General features: G+C 45.7%; 1 protein-coding gene across 3 annotated transcripts in view; it reads left to right on the top strand.

Moving 5' to 3' along the window:
* LUZP2 (leucine zipper protein 2) overlaps positions 1–15139 on the top strand; it is a 1804399-nt gene that overhangs the window by 987012 nt on the left and 802248 nt on the right. The window lies entirely within an intron of this gene.

Raw genomic sequence — 15139 nt, 5'->3', positions numbered from 1 at the left:
ATGCTGGCATTAATGCAGTGTCACCTATGGTGCTGCTGCCATCAGAAGCAGTGCCTTCTGTGGCATCCATTGGGGGGACCTGTGGTGCTGCTGGTGTGGGCATGCTGGCTGCTGGGGTGCCTGTTGAAGTCCCCTCCTGTGTGCTGCCACTTGATTTGGGCTGCTGCCGTGTCTTGATCCGTGCAGCTGAGGTGGAGGGTCTTTGGCCGTTGGTCTTGGCCCTCTTTGCAGGTGTGCTGGTAGGGGTGTCCTGCAGCTCGTCGTTTGACTCGGACCCTGTGGTGGAGTAAAGGAGGGCGAGCGTTATTTATGGGTCTGTGGAAATTGGAATGGCAATGTATCACATGCATTGGGGTGGTACCTGAGGGTGATTTGGGTCAGGGCCTTGGAGGTGGTTTCATTTCTGTGTGGATTGAGGATGCAGTTGTTTTGCAGCCTGCAGTTAGGGTGTGCATGCTGCACGTGTAGAGGGTGTTTTTAGGATTTTTAATTATTTATGTATTTAATGTGACTTTTAAAGTGCGCTATCAGGCCAATGTATGTGGCCGTTCTCCTGGACATGTGTTTCTGTTGCACTATGTGGCCACATGGTACTTCACATGATTGGACATTGTGGATTTAGCATTGTTTTATTTGGCCCACCTACCCGATTCTTCGGAAGTCTGCACTCCTTTCTCCATACCTCCGACTCCCTCTATGCTCTCCATTCCAATGGTGGAGGCACATATTTCTTCCCAGGGGGTCAACTTGATGGGTGATTCCGATCCTCCCCCGGTAGCTGTGGCAATGTTACGGTTGGCTGATAGTATGCTCCGTACGCGTATCCGCAAGTCGTCCCATCGCTTTCTGCATTGCTGTGGGTTGCGGGGTGCGGTCCCCACCGCACTTACCCGCTGTGCCACCAGGGCCCATGTGGCCTTCTTGTTCGCAGGTGCCGTCCTGGTCATTTGCGTCGAGAAGACAACGGCAGCATTCTCCTGGAGGGTCTCTGTGAGCACGGTGAGTTCCTCATGGGAGAAGTGGACCTGCCGCTTGCGGTCGCACGCTTTTTTTGCTACTTTTCCCATTTTGTTTGTTTTAACTAGGGTGGCTGTCGGGTTGGGATGTGTCTCAGGGTCGGATTTTTAATGGTTGTGTTGGGATTCTGATTTTATAGGTGTGCGGCGTGCTGTTTCCCGTTCCGGCCCCATGTTTTTACTTCCGTTTCCGTATATTTACGGTCACCGTATTTTGCGATTGGCGCTCATTACGGTGACCGCTATGATGGGTGGCGGAATTGCACCTAGGGCGCCGTACGACGGCGGAGAGGGGCGTTTTGGGGACATTTCCGCCATCGCGGACTTTGCACTTCCGCCATGGCGTAATGCTCGTGCCCGATGGGTCATAATTGGCCGCACTTTACTCCATCGTGCAATGGCGGAAACGCTATTTACGCTATGGCGGTCGGGTCAGTTACTTTCCGCCAGGGTCGTAATGAGGGCCAATGTATTTATCACCACTTTTCTTCCTTAACTAACATAAGCTCTGTGGCAGGGGGAGCCAGCCAATCAGGTGGCTAGGAATGCAGGCTTGAACCAGCTGTGAAAGTCTGTGTTGCATGCCGCCTGTCGGCTGGCTCCCTCCCCCGCCATCTTCTCCCCACCCAACGTCCCCTTATTATCATTATTATTGGTTTATCCTGTTTTATCCCCCTTTCACTTACCTTATTTCGGCTGCAGCGGCACTCGTCAGCAGAGCCGCATCTTCCGCTCAGCTCCTGAACAGCGGTTATGTAAAGTGATGTGGGAATCTATACGGAGCCCCGCCTTTGCTTTCCATTGTGGCCATTTTGGAACAGGCTTTTGGTTCCTTGAATGGGACGCCACGAGGACCGCCATTCACGGATCAAAAATATTTTAAATTAGCACGTCATAGTAAAATGGACGGGTGCTAATGGCCTTATGTATGTGTTAAACGGGCATCACCGTGGGCAAATGGCCCGGGCCCACATTTACTGCTCTTGCTTCAGTAGACATTAACTTAGGCCCTGGGCCATTATCCCCTCCCCCGGTGATGCCTGTGGAACAGGTTCATAATGCCACAGTACATATGTCATGTTCTTACACTCTGGAAGTAGAATGTGAAACCGTTGGATAGAATGTGACAAGGTGTAGAAGATCGGTTTATGTGGAAGTTTATGAAATGCTGGTGGGTTTACCGAAGAACCACTTGAATAAAGGAAAGTAACTCAGCTGACGATTATACAGTAATCATTTCAAAAGAAGCATATTATCTAAAATAATTCTCATTCCAGGAAATATGAAGAATACACTTTTTTGTACTATTTTTTCTGAGCAACACAGAAAGGTGTTATCCTCATTTCTATTTATGCTACATAAAACAAAGTAAATAAAAATCAAACCAAAAAATACCATAGCACAATCTTTTTAAACAAGGTGGATTTTGCAAAGCCTTATGCCTGATTCCCTGTTGTACAAGCCACAACATTGCTGCTAAATACATTTTCTCTCTGTGTTTGCAGAAGAGCAAAATGTAGATAATCTTGCACGGGGTTGTATGTCTTTTTAGGCAGACATGAAAAGGATGATGTAGCTGTTTTTTTACTTCTGACATATAAGGTGTAATTACATTTGTTATGGGGCTCATTATGAGTTTCTCCGTATCCCGCAGGAAATTCTTGCGGGATACCTGTAAACTACCTTATCGTCTCTGCCGCGCGATATCCTGGTATTACTGGGATATTACAGGCGACGGAGATGCCAGTAACTCCCCATTTCATGGAGTCCCATAGGATTCCATAGGATGGGGTTGCACAAATCACTGGCACTGTTAGTAATGGTGCCGGTGATTCAGGCATTTATCTGCCGGTAGGGGCCTGATCAAATGGCAGGTCAGGGCAGCCTGTAGATCAGAGCCCCTACTGGCAGACTTGGAGTTGGGAATCCAGAAGGGTGCCAGAATACATTGTTTCCGGCACTTTATTTCTGGACCAGCCAACTCATGATGAGGGGCTAGTACAGATAAAGTAGGAGATGTGAGCTATGTTTCTGTTTCATGTTTTCCTGTTTATGTTAGTTAAAAACCACAGAATATGCAATGTTTGAAAGAAAGTAATGATACTAATGTGTTATTTATATACCGCTTTCACCTAAGTGCTGTGTATAGATGTGTTTTATGTACAAGTATTACCCCACCAACGTGGGTACTCATTTAACTAACTTGGAAGTATGAAAGGCTGAGTTGACTTTGCCAATATTTGAACCTGTGACCTGGACACTGCACACGAATCTCTGAAGTTATAGTGTAACCCCCAAATGCCATTTAATGCCATGTGAGGTTTCATGTGCATGGAATACTCACCACATCTAGGGCCTCATTTACAAAATGATTTGCATAGCGAAAAGTGACGTTGCGTACAATTTGCAATGTGCTAAAAACCAATTTCTGATTCACTGATCGGTCTTTGCGCTAGCCCGTCCCAATTAGCACTAAGCGCAAGCACTTTACGCAAGCATTTTACGCAAGCGAAGCCGGGGACACAGGAAGGGCCAGCAGAAAATGTAAGCTACACATTAAATGAGGAAAATAAGGAACAACATGTTTATGGGGAGTGAGGCACTGTGCAAACTACAAACATGCCCCATTCAAGTGTGAAGTAAAGCCTATTCACAGAAGCTATTGTGCAATTGTTGTGACTCCAAAGGAGAATGATCATCCCGCAATCTTACCGCTACCTGGTACCCATCACAAAGCGCAATGAAAGCTCATGCATTAAAGTGCTATGCATATCTAGCACTGATATTACATCATGCAAGGAGAAGGGTCTGAATATTCCATCCATAAACAACATTATTTGTAGTGTCAGATGAGGAGGCGCATGGGAGATACTGCTTCCCTCCCCATGTCATTCTACACCTGTTCAGGGAGTGGTAGAATTATCTGATTTTATCCACCATGTGCTCACAGGCTGTGCTACCTCTGGTAAAAGTGCTATCAGCCTTACACTTCCTTGCCACAGGATCATTCCAAAATACCAGAGCAATTGTGGATGCTATATCACAAGTTACACAATCAAGTTGCCTCCAACAGGTCTTGCACTGCATCCTAGTGCATGTGTGTAGGCACATTCACATGCCACACACACTGCAGGCAATGCATTTCCCTGGGTCCTGGGCGCCATCAGATGCACCCATGTAGCACTGCAACCCCTCCAAGACACAGAACATATCTATCACAACTGAAAACATGGGCATTCAATCAACATGCAGGTGATCCGTGATGCCAAGGGACACATCATGCATGTGAATGCCAATTACCCAGGATGCATGCATGATAGCTACATCTTCAGGCATTCGCCCATATACCAAGTCCTTACATCAGGGACCTTTGGAAACAGTTGGCTTGCAGGTGATCATCAACTATCATGCACACACAAGCAGTCACATGACACACAGAGACAAGAAATCACAATACATGAAATAAATAACCATTTACTCCTTTGCAGGGGACAGTGCTTACCTGCTGACACCATTTCTGTTGACACCCATCAGGAATCCAGCCACCCCAGGTAAGGCGCTTCACAATGCAGCACACATAGCCACTAGGGGCATAGTGGTGTGAACATTTGAAGTGATTACGTCACGCTTCCAATCCTTTAGCACTCAAGTGGCATATTGCTATATGCACTCTGTGTAGTTTGCAAAATCATTGTGGTGTGTTGTGTCCTGCATACTAAAGACACCATCCATTCCCTTAGCAGGCTAAAGGGCACAGGGACAGGACACACATGCATCCAAGGTAGTACAAACCTACTTCACATTAATACCAACCCATGTGGAACACACACAGTAAAGCCATAACCCTGATGGCTTTAAATGATGCAATCGGGCCAATCCAGCTTGTCCATAACAAACATGTGCCCCATCCCATTAAAAGTACACTGCAACCTTACTGATATCCTTGACATAAAGTACACAAACCAAGTCCAAACTCATGTCAAGATGGCAGAAAATTGGCCATGTCACAAGCCCAAAATACCTGATATTTCAAAGCCAGCCACTGGCATAATAGCTCGATAACATATGTTCCCCTGCATCCCATGCATCAAGTGGAGAAAAACAGCCTCAGCTCACTGCTATCATGAAGCTGGGTCCCTCTGCACCATGGCAGCTGCTCCTGCTCACCACCACTCACCACTGCCATTTATGTGTTCCTGCAATGGGAGAAAAAACAGCTGACCACTTACCCCCTTCCCATGAATGTTTATGATACCCTCGACATGTCCCTTGTCTCATCATGACAATGCACACCAAATCTCCCAGCAAGCTATCTGTCCACTCACAGGATACACACACAGAAAACAATGTGCAATGTTGCACACCCCTCACTATCAACAGTCCCTGATCATATCAATGGGAACACAGCAGCAACATTACACATGGCCCATTAGAAGGACAAATAGGCCTCTGGCACCCATACCTCAGCAGCAAAACACTTCATACTGCGCACATCATCTACATGCATACTTATGATCTGCATCACCCACCTACGTGGATTGTGGAAGTCATGTGTTTTGCATGGCCATGCATCATGGACACAGGTGGACTGGGAACCAAAAGAGGCCCTGGAATTAATTCTCAAAGTGACCCCATATCACAATTCTACAAAAAGCCCAACCTTTTTCACATGAGAAAATGTTGTAATATCATACAAATGAGGCTCGGGGTTCAGAAGCCTACTGGTAAATTACCAGACTCCCTGATATGCCAGTCCACCCCTGATAATGGAGTGGCTATTTGACATTACACATGTCAGGAGATGGCATCTAAGGCTAACATGACAGGAGTGCACATGATATGCCACACAAGAAAGAAGCTACTGCATCAGCCATCAACAAAAATATATGCACAGGAACATCCTGAGGAGAATGACTCCAAGCAGCAAGACGTGGATGCGTAGTCAGTAACACAAAGCACATGCATAGCTGATCAAGGAGACATGCATACACACAATTATGTAGGACAACCCACATCTTCATTGACAGTGACCATCACCAAATCATCACAATATCACATTATTCCTGCAAACCCGATGAGTGCCATATCACGCCAGTATTGGGATGTATATGTCACCAGCCATGAAAACGATGGTACAGCTGTTGTGCTGTGAATCCCTCACCACCTCCACTTAACACAGGGCCTCTACATTGGTGCTAGGAGGGTCAGTGTCCAGCAGATGGAATGGGGACTTGGGTGGAAATAGGGTGCCTGGGGTACTCTGAAAGAGTGTGGGCAGAGGATGAGGCAAGATACCTGAAAGGACATTGGACATTGTTTGGACCAGCTAAACTGCACAAATACACATCAGTGTTGAATGGAATGTTCATATGCATGTGTGAGGCTGTAGCATTCCACAAGACCACATCAGTTAACTCCGCTGAGCATGGCAACATGTCCAGTCCGCCAGCTCAAAAATGTGCCTGGTACCATGAGCATTTGACTGCCCTCAAGAGCACAAAGGCCCCGACATGAGGACCACAAAAAAAGATACACTACACCTTGAATGGGGGTGCAACAAGTGATATAGTCCACATTGGATGGGGGTACTAAAAATAATATAGTCCACCTTGGACGGAGGACAAAAAATAGAAAAATCGGTCCACCCTGTATGCAGGAAAGGGTTAAATAAATGAAGGAAAACAAATCCATGCCCCCTCCACAGGCTCATGTAAACCAGTGTACATGAAGAAGGGGTGGTGGTGGCAAAAGGATAGGGCTGTGTGAGGACATGAGCAATGGATTCACCTGTGTGGTTCCTGTGGTAGATCCTGGGATGATGCACTCTGAACACGCATTGCCAAAGCCTAGTCCTCATTGGCCACGGCCACTCGTGAGAGGAATGTGTGCATGGTGGCCACAGTTACTACACGATCCTGAGAATGGATGTCACTAGGGGACAATGAGTCCTTATGTATGCAGACCCTTGTAGTCTCCAACTGCATGTTGAGAGATTGTCTCAAGGAGTCTCTCTCGTGGATGTGGTAGTCCCTTATGGAAAACATATAGTCACGGAGGGATTGCCTCAAGCAATCCATGTCTTTACATTGCGATTCACTTGACGCCAACATCTCCACATGCAGGGATTCCCTCAAGGTGTCCATCTACTGCCTCTAATATAACATTCATGTGAGCAACTTAACATGCAGGGATTATCTCAAAGCTGAACCATGTTGCATGTCCTCTGTCCTCTCCTGCCACAATAGGTGGAGTTCATCAGTGTGTGCACAGCATTTGATGAGATGACATTTTATCCAGATGATGGATGTCACTGGCCATCTCCTGCAGGACCTCGCCCCGTTGGGCACTTGAATGCAGCAACTCCTCCTCCCACTCTGAGTGTCCAGCAGGAACACATCCACCATGTGTGAGCTTTCTACCAAGCCAGATAAAATCCTAGGCCTGTTACAGTGAGTATACTATCATTACTTGTTGGTCTACAACCCTCCAACTGACACCAGTATCTGCTGCTGAATAAATGATGTGTCAAGGCAATCCTGCAGATACTGAAGAGACCATTAATGCAGGACTTCCCACTGACAGGCCCAAGGTCTCCTGGCTCTCCTCCTCTGACTCAGCAGCCTCAAGGAACTCAAGGAACTCTATGGCTCAGTGGAATACCCTCCATCATGTCCCTCAGTATCCCCTCCACAACAGATTTGGCAGCATCATCAGAATAGTCGGAAGGCCTGCTGATGATGGCCGGCAACACAAGGGGATTTTCAACATGCACAGCATCCCGGCTGCACTGGTGGATGCTCCGCCTTCACATACTTATTCACTGTGTCTTCACCTGCACAAAGCCAGACAACAACATTCAGAGGCCTACCTACCTGAATTAACATGCATATGTGCATTCTAATGCGTACAGCCACAATTAAGCTAGTCACACATATATCAAACATTGAAACTGGGCACGGATTGGAGGAGTAGACAACCATACATACATATATGAGAGTGAAAGTTCTAACAGTAGACAAATGGAAGTCTGTGTTTCTTTGCTGAGCCCATCCTCTACTTTAACCATGCCTACTTGCAACGTGTGGAAGTATTAGGTTTTTGCCTGCTGACTAAACTTGCATGAAAGCATTTGTGTAGCCAAAATCCCAATCACCCCCTTCACCACGTTGGCCAAGGCAAGATTTGTGGTTACCCACGCTCACATGCATCTCAACTATATGTGAGGAGAGTGCAACATGGGACTTCCCAGGTCCAATGTGGGTCCTTTCTCTCTACCACCTCTATCTCTACATGTGGTGCTCCCAAGGGCTCTAACCTCTCACCCTGGATCTTTAACCATTACTTGGCACCTCTAGCCTACCTCATCTCTACCTTCTGTTCTAACTGTCAGTGTAATGCAGATGACACTCAGCTCTCCTTCAAGCTCCCCTCAGCCTCCTCTGCTCTCTCACTCATACCTGACTGTTTATCCATGATTCAGGAATGATGTGCCTTATTGCCAGTAAGACTGAGATCCTTCTCATTGGAACCCCTGCTCCCGCTTTCCATCTTTTAATCTGGCCATCCACCCTGGGCCCTCTACCCCCACCTTCCTGTGAGGTGAAGAATCTTGGGGTCATCTTTGACTGCACCCTCTCCTTCTCTCCTCAAGTCTCTGACATCTCAAGACGTCACACTACCAGCTGCACCTCCTCAGAGGTATTCTTCCTTTTCTCACTTTACCCCATAAGCTCACTGTCTTCAGAACCTTGGTTCTCTCTAGGCTGGACTATTGCAACAAAAAATCTGCCTGTCTCTACTCTTCGCCCTTTGAAACTAATTCAGAACAGGACTGTGAGACTTGTCCTTGGCCTCAAGCCCAGTGATCATATCTCTCCAGCCCTCAAATCTCTCCTGGTGGCTGCAAGGATCAAGTTCAAGACCAACTGTATTGTCCACAAGGTGTTCTGGCACCGGGGACCACACTACAACCAATGTATTCCTTCTCAAGCCCTCTGCTCGTCGTCCTCCAACTCTCTGAGGGTCAAACGCTTCTCCAGACAGAGAGTCGGGGTAGCTCCCTGTCCTTGGCTGGGGCCTCCCTCTGGAACAGCCTCCCTGCCTTTCTCAAACTTGAACAGGACCATTTAAGGTCCCGGAAGCAACTCAAGACCTTCCTCTTTGCTTCCTCTTTCTCTCTCTCTCTCCGCTGCTGATGCTCCTGTCTGCTGCACTAACTGGTTACCTGGCCACCCACTGAACCTCACAGGCACCAGGCTCCTGCACGACAAGTAGCCACTTGCACTGCCTCTGGGCCTCACACCCACTTAGGGACTATGTCTGCAACCCTTCAGTCCCCTATTTCCTTGCACTAACCTGAGCCACGACCCTGGCAGCAAGTGTGTTTTTGCCACTGCACTCGCCCCCCATCCTCCTCCTGGTATTTCTCCTCTTTCCTGCAATTCGCACTTGTATGATATGAATGACACAAGGCCTATTAAGATTGTATATTTTGTCCTCCATCTGTCTACACTTCCTTGTCACACCTAGAACACTTGTATACAGGCACGTTATAAATGACTGATCATATCACATCGTATGACCAGTTACCACTTGCATGACCACTGAATAATTGATGCTCCAAATGTGGAAGGAAAATCACTCAGAGATCCCAAAGTCAACCACTGCAACTTCTGTCTGGAACACTCCCTCATGCGAATTCTCACTGACATTGTTGCTCATCCATGTTAACTGGCCACCACGGCCAGTGAATGGAAAACTCTGACATTGTCCACTGCCTTGTGTTATTCCATGAGAGTCAAAATGTGTGTTCATGATGCACTATCCGCAAGCATGACACTGTGAGTGTGTCCAATGATATGTGTCTTTCAGGCCATTGACACATATGGGGTGTATTGGCATTGCTAAATAATTTTGTATACAGTAATGTGTGCTGTAAGATCACTTTCAACTGCAAACAGAGTTCAAGCATCCTCTGTCTAGAATGCACAACATGTAATGGAAGTGCTCATGGATGCATTATTGTAGTACTCATGGATGGGTGTGAATGACCCGAACCAACTGTACCACATAATTGGATACCATGTCATGTGTAATTAAAGCATATATGAAATGCACACATGTCATTTACCTGATGAAGCAATACATGTCTATCGCTCCCATGCCAACCACATGCATACTGCTGATGAGGTCACTCATGATCTATTCAAATGGAGCCAGCTCATCCACATCTGGTGAACCACCTCCAGTATCCTTGATAGAGGCCATATTGCTGGCAACCTTCTCATTGGTCCATTGCATGTTGTTAAACGGTTATCATATCGTGCCTCCTTTATTGTATATAATGGCCTAAGCCCAGTCGCTCTGTGAAGAAATCTGCGTTGCATAGTTCCGATCTTACATCGACTTAGCCGCCATTTTAGGTCCATCCGCCATTTTGATTTCCATCTCAAAGTCACTCTGTGTTCTAAAATGGCGGACAGTGTTTTTCGCTTGTAACTTAGCCGTCCTGACCTTCGCACAAAAGTTAATGTCTAAACTGCCCGTAGGCCAAATGTTAGGATCGTGTAATGAGAACTTGTCCTATGTTTGACCTGTAGATCGAGGATTACCCGCACCAACAAGTCCGATCCGCGGACATACATCAAATACAATATCATTTAAATACTAAACGTGAACACTTGTTGAACTACATTGTATAGGACGTGTACTAAGACTTACTGTTAAATCCGAAGATACAATGTTGCCATTGTGTCTTGTTGTTGTACAAACTGGAAATAATCCACGTGCATATAGTTGGATAAACTAGAGGTGAACTCGGCACGAACCCTAGACCGAGAATTATTAATCTGCAGAGGGGTTGGACATTACGATTGGAAAATGTATAAAAGATGTAAATGTTTAGACGTCCAGCACTTCTCACTTTGAACACCTAAAGGGCAGGTATTCGCTGTGATGTACTGAGGGCCAGATAGCTATCTGATACTTTGTTTCTTTGTAAACTGTACAGTTATTCGAATAAAGATCTGTGAATCTTTATAAGCCGTGTTTGGTGTATTTCCTTTGGGGTACTCAGCCTCAATAATTTCCTTTTGCTTTTACAGATGGCGCCCGAATAGGGACCCTCAAGATCGATGCCAGTTCGTTGAAGGTTGACGCGGCTATCGGACCGGGATCGGACGGTGTAAAAGAGGGCCCCTTTCTTGGATGAGACGCGACACCTCAGCAGCGCTGTACGACCCGATCCCTGGACGGTGAGTACGCGGTCCGAGTCAGCATCTTGACGAGGGTCCATATATCGAGGCGGGCACATTTGCCGAAATCACCAACCACGTGGGACCTTAGTTAGAACTTTGCAATCCGATCGGACCTCCTTAGGATTTGATCAGGTGAGTTGTGACCGATTCTTAAGTATCCTGATAATTTGTTTTGGCATATTGCACTCGCAAGTACAATTATTGACCAGGTAACACCAGTGTTCTGATATGCCTGAGAAATTGTCTGCCTGCTTCAGGGCGTTATTCCGCAGTGACAGACAATCTTTCAAATGTGTCCAACCGGCGCCAATGGAGGGGTTGCCGGCGTGTACTATGTACTGTAAGCACGCCATTGGTAGTATAGTATTTAATGATATTTGGCACAGACAAACTAAACATGCTTCCGAACTTCAGTGGCCAATCAATTGTAGTTTTGAAATTCCCCGTATTGAATACTTAGAATCCATATTATTGAAGAAAAAGGCTAGACCTGCAGCATTCAATGAATCACAGAATTGGAAGAAAGAAGCTATGCAGCAGCCTAAGAGTAGAGAAAAGCATGCGCGCCGTCATATGACGAACGCCGAAAAAGCAATGTTATATGACCAGAATAAACAGTCTGAGTCAGTTAGGAATATGGATAGGGCTTTTTCACTTGGAATCCAGAAAATGTATCCTTCCAAAGACTTTCATGTATCTGATGAACTTATTGTCAATCTTCTAAATGTACGAAGGCCTGGTGCCACTGCGCCACCTCTGTATGTTCCTCTCCCTGCTGTTATTCCTCCATCCTTAGCTCCTCCTGCTCCTCCAGTTTTTCCTCTTAATGTTCCTCTTATTCTGGCTGTTGTTCCTCCTCTTGTCATCGCTCTTCCACCGGCTCCTCCACCATTGCCTATTGTTACGGGTCCGGTGGGTTTGCCTGCGACGCCAGTGATAGTACCTTTGTTGCCGGATGTTCAAAAAGTGCCTACCCTCCCTCTTCCAAGTGATTCTACACCTCTTGTAGTGGATCGGGGAGCAGGATAGAGGGTTGTAACTCATAATAGTGTGTCTTCAGAGAATAAGCGTGAATTAACTGCGTGGGCTAAACATTGCATGGGGAGGGATGAACAAGCTGATGTTTTTGCCACACTTTGTAATTTGGACAATTTTCCTGAGAAAAACGTTTTTATTGAAGGATTAGGAATTCATTTATATGTAATGTGGAATAGACTAAATGATTTAGATCTCCCACAAGGGTTAAGGGATCTGAATACTTTCGCATTCTCTAGAGACACTGCAGAGAAAGTACAAGAGCATGTCGAGAGGGTTTTTGAGTATAGAAAGGATTTGGAAAGGTTGAAGAATGAAGATGAAGATGGTGATAGTTTGGACGCTATATTTGTACAGAAACGGTTCTTTCCTTGTCGTATGTCGATAAATGAGGAAACACGAATTTGTACGAAAGATGCGATTAGGTGGATCTCAGACATGTTGATAACTCCTGTTGAAGTATATGACACGTATAGTCAGTATACTCCAGAAATGCAGAGGAAAGTGATACAGGTAATGGTAGAGTACCTTCAGGATGAATGCGTAAAAAGAAGGATTTGTTGTCCCGCAGAGTTATTGAGTATTTATAAGAGGGCTTTTTTGTTTGACACTTCTTCAGCTGCTTTAGCGCTCGATTTAGCTCTGTTGCTTAGTAAGTGTTCGGAGTTGCCTACTTCTCAGTTGCCTATGAGAGAGGTTCCTCCGACATTTGTCCCAAAATGTGAGATTCCCGCTGATCCTGCAGCAGGTACACCTGCTCAAGATATTCCTGCACATTATGTGTTGCAGTTCGTTCACGTCCCGTTCTCGAGGCAGGAAGTGAACACCATTAAACAATCTATTCCCGATATTAGGAAGAATCCGACAGGGTTCTACAAAGAAATAGAGTCTGTCTTGCAGTCGGCAGTATTCACCTTAAGTGATATTGATTTGTTATTTCCCGTACTCTTGCCTGTTGATTTATGGAAGCAGAATAGGACTGTAGATGATTTACCAGGGTTAGGAGATTCATGGGATACGATGGCTTGACTTGATAGAGAAAGGCCAGCTGGTGAGAGACCTCCACAGGTAATACTAACTTTGCCTGATAGAATAGTTACAAAGTTGAAAACTATAATTCCTGAAAGAAGGATTATTTGGGACGGCCTGTGTCCAAGGAAAATCTGAGTGTGCTACCGAGTTCTTTAACCGGTTCGAACAAGTATTTTCGGATTACAGTGGGAAAGACGTAAGCACAGAGTCTGGGAAACGACTATTCATGGATAAATGTGTGCGTGGATTGCTGCCTGACATCCAGTCACAAATGATGTTTTCCGAGAGCGCTTGGCAAGCAAAGTCTCAGTCAGAAGTACTGCACTTGGCTTAGTACTATGAGCATCGTGTCAATAACGAAAAGGAAAGAGTTGAAAAGAGAAAAGGTGACTTAAAGACAAAAGTACTATTGCAACAAATTGTTAGAGGCCCTAGAGAGGTACTTCGCAATTTAGGGGTCAGTACGTTCCACAGGGGAATGCACCATTGGGTCCTGTAAACATAAACCAGTGTGCTTATTGTAGACAACAGGGTCATTGGCGTGCACAATGCCCGATCCTCCAGCAGAGGTCGAATAACGCATTTGGGAATATGGGTAGACGATCCAGAGGCCGCCCAAGGGCAGGGGGTCCTGGTAGAAGTCAGTTTTCACAGGACTCACAGCAACCTTTTTCGCAGGACAATCAGGCACCAAGTGTGGACAATAGGCATATTTTTGATCATCCTTCTGCCGCTTACCTCTCTGAAGAACTTCCTTTTAATTACATTCTGTTTTGCTAGGATTGCCCGAAGCAGGGATTGGAACCAACGCCTATTCCCGTTAATAAGAAAGGTCCCTACATTGAAATGATAGTGAGACATAGAAAACATCTATTCTTGATAGATACAGGGGCACAGAAGTGTTCCATGGATCATTCATGGGTTCCAAAAATTTCACTGCCAGGGCAAACCAATGTTTCTGTAGGGTTTTTTGGCACACCAGTCATCTGTCTGGTTTCTTCACCGGCACCTATTACTTTGGGTCCATTTACAGACCACTGTCCATTCCTTTTGACCAAAAATTGTGGAGGGAATCTGTTGGGGTTGAATCTGTTGAAATAATTAAATGCGGTAATTCATTGTTCTTCTGATGGAGTGCGTTTGACGATTTCACCAAAGCAATTTTCTGTCTCCCAATTCTTACCCAGACCTTTGCCGCTGGAATTTAGTAATGTTCCGGAGTGTTTGTGGGCAATTGATGACAATGATGTCGGTGTTTTGCAAATTGAGCCCGTTAAGATTATTCTGAAACATGGAGTAAAGTTGCCACGTATCCCTCAGTATAAGATCTCGGTCGATGGAGAGAAAGCTTTGAAATGCATCATCTCCGATTTGTGCATCGAGGGGTGATTGAGGAAATTGCAGGTAGTTTGTGCAATGGTCCGATTTTGCCCATGTACAAAAAGGCGATAATGCGATTCCCTTGCATTTTATTATTGATCTACGTGCCATTAATAAGATTGTTGCTCCACAATTTCCCATTGTGCCTGATGTGACCACAGTATTAACGATGATTCCGGCTTCAGCTACTCACTTTAGTGTGGAGGATCTAAAGAACTCTTTCTTTAGTATCCTTATACATAAGGACAGTAGATACTTGTTCACATTCACCTTAGGGGGACGCTCATTTACCTTTACCCATGCACTGCAAGGTTACACAGAAAGTCCTAGCATCTATAGTAGGGCTTTGAAAGAGCAGCTCGACACACTTGAGTTGCCCTCTACTTGTACACTGCTTCAATATGTTGATGACCTACTCTT

This window comes from Ambystoma mexicanum, chromosome 11 (genome assembly GCF_040938575.1).
Source record: "Ambystoma mexicanum isolate Mex_15411 chromosome 11, UKY_AmexF1_1, whole genome shotgun sequence".
Classification (NCBI taxonomy): domain Eukaryota; kingdom Metazoa; phylum Chordata; class Amphibia; order Caudata; family Ambystomatidae; genus Ambystoma; species Ambystoma mexicanum.
The sequence above is the reverse complement of the archived record's forward strand: the minus strand, read 5'-3'. Positions and strand labels throughout refer to the sequence as shown.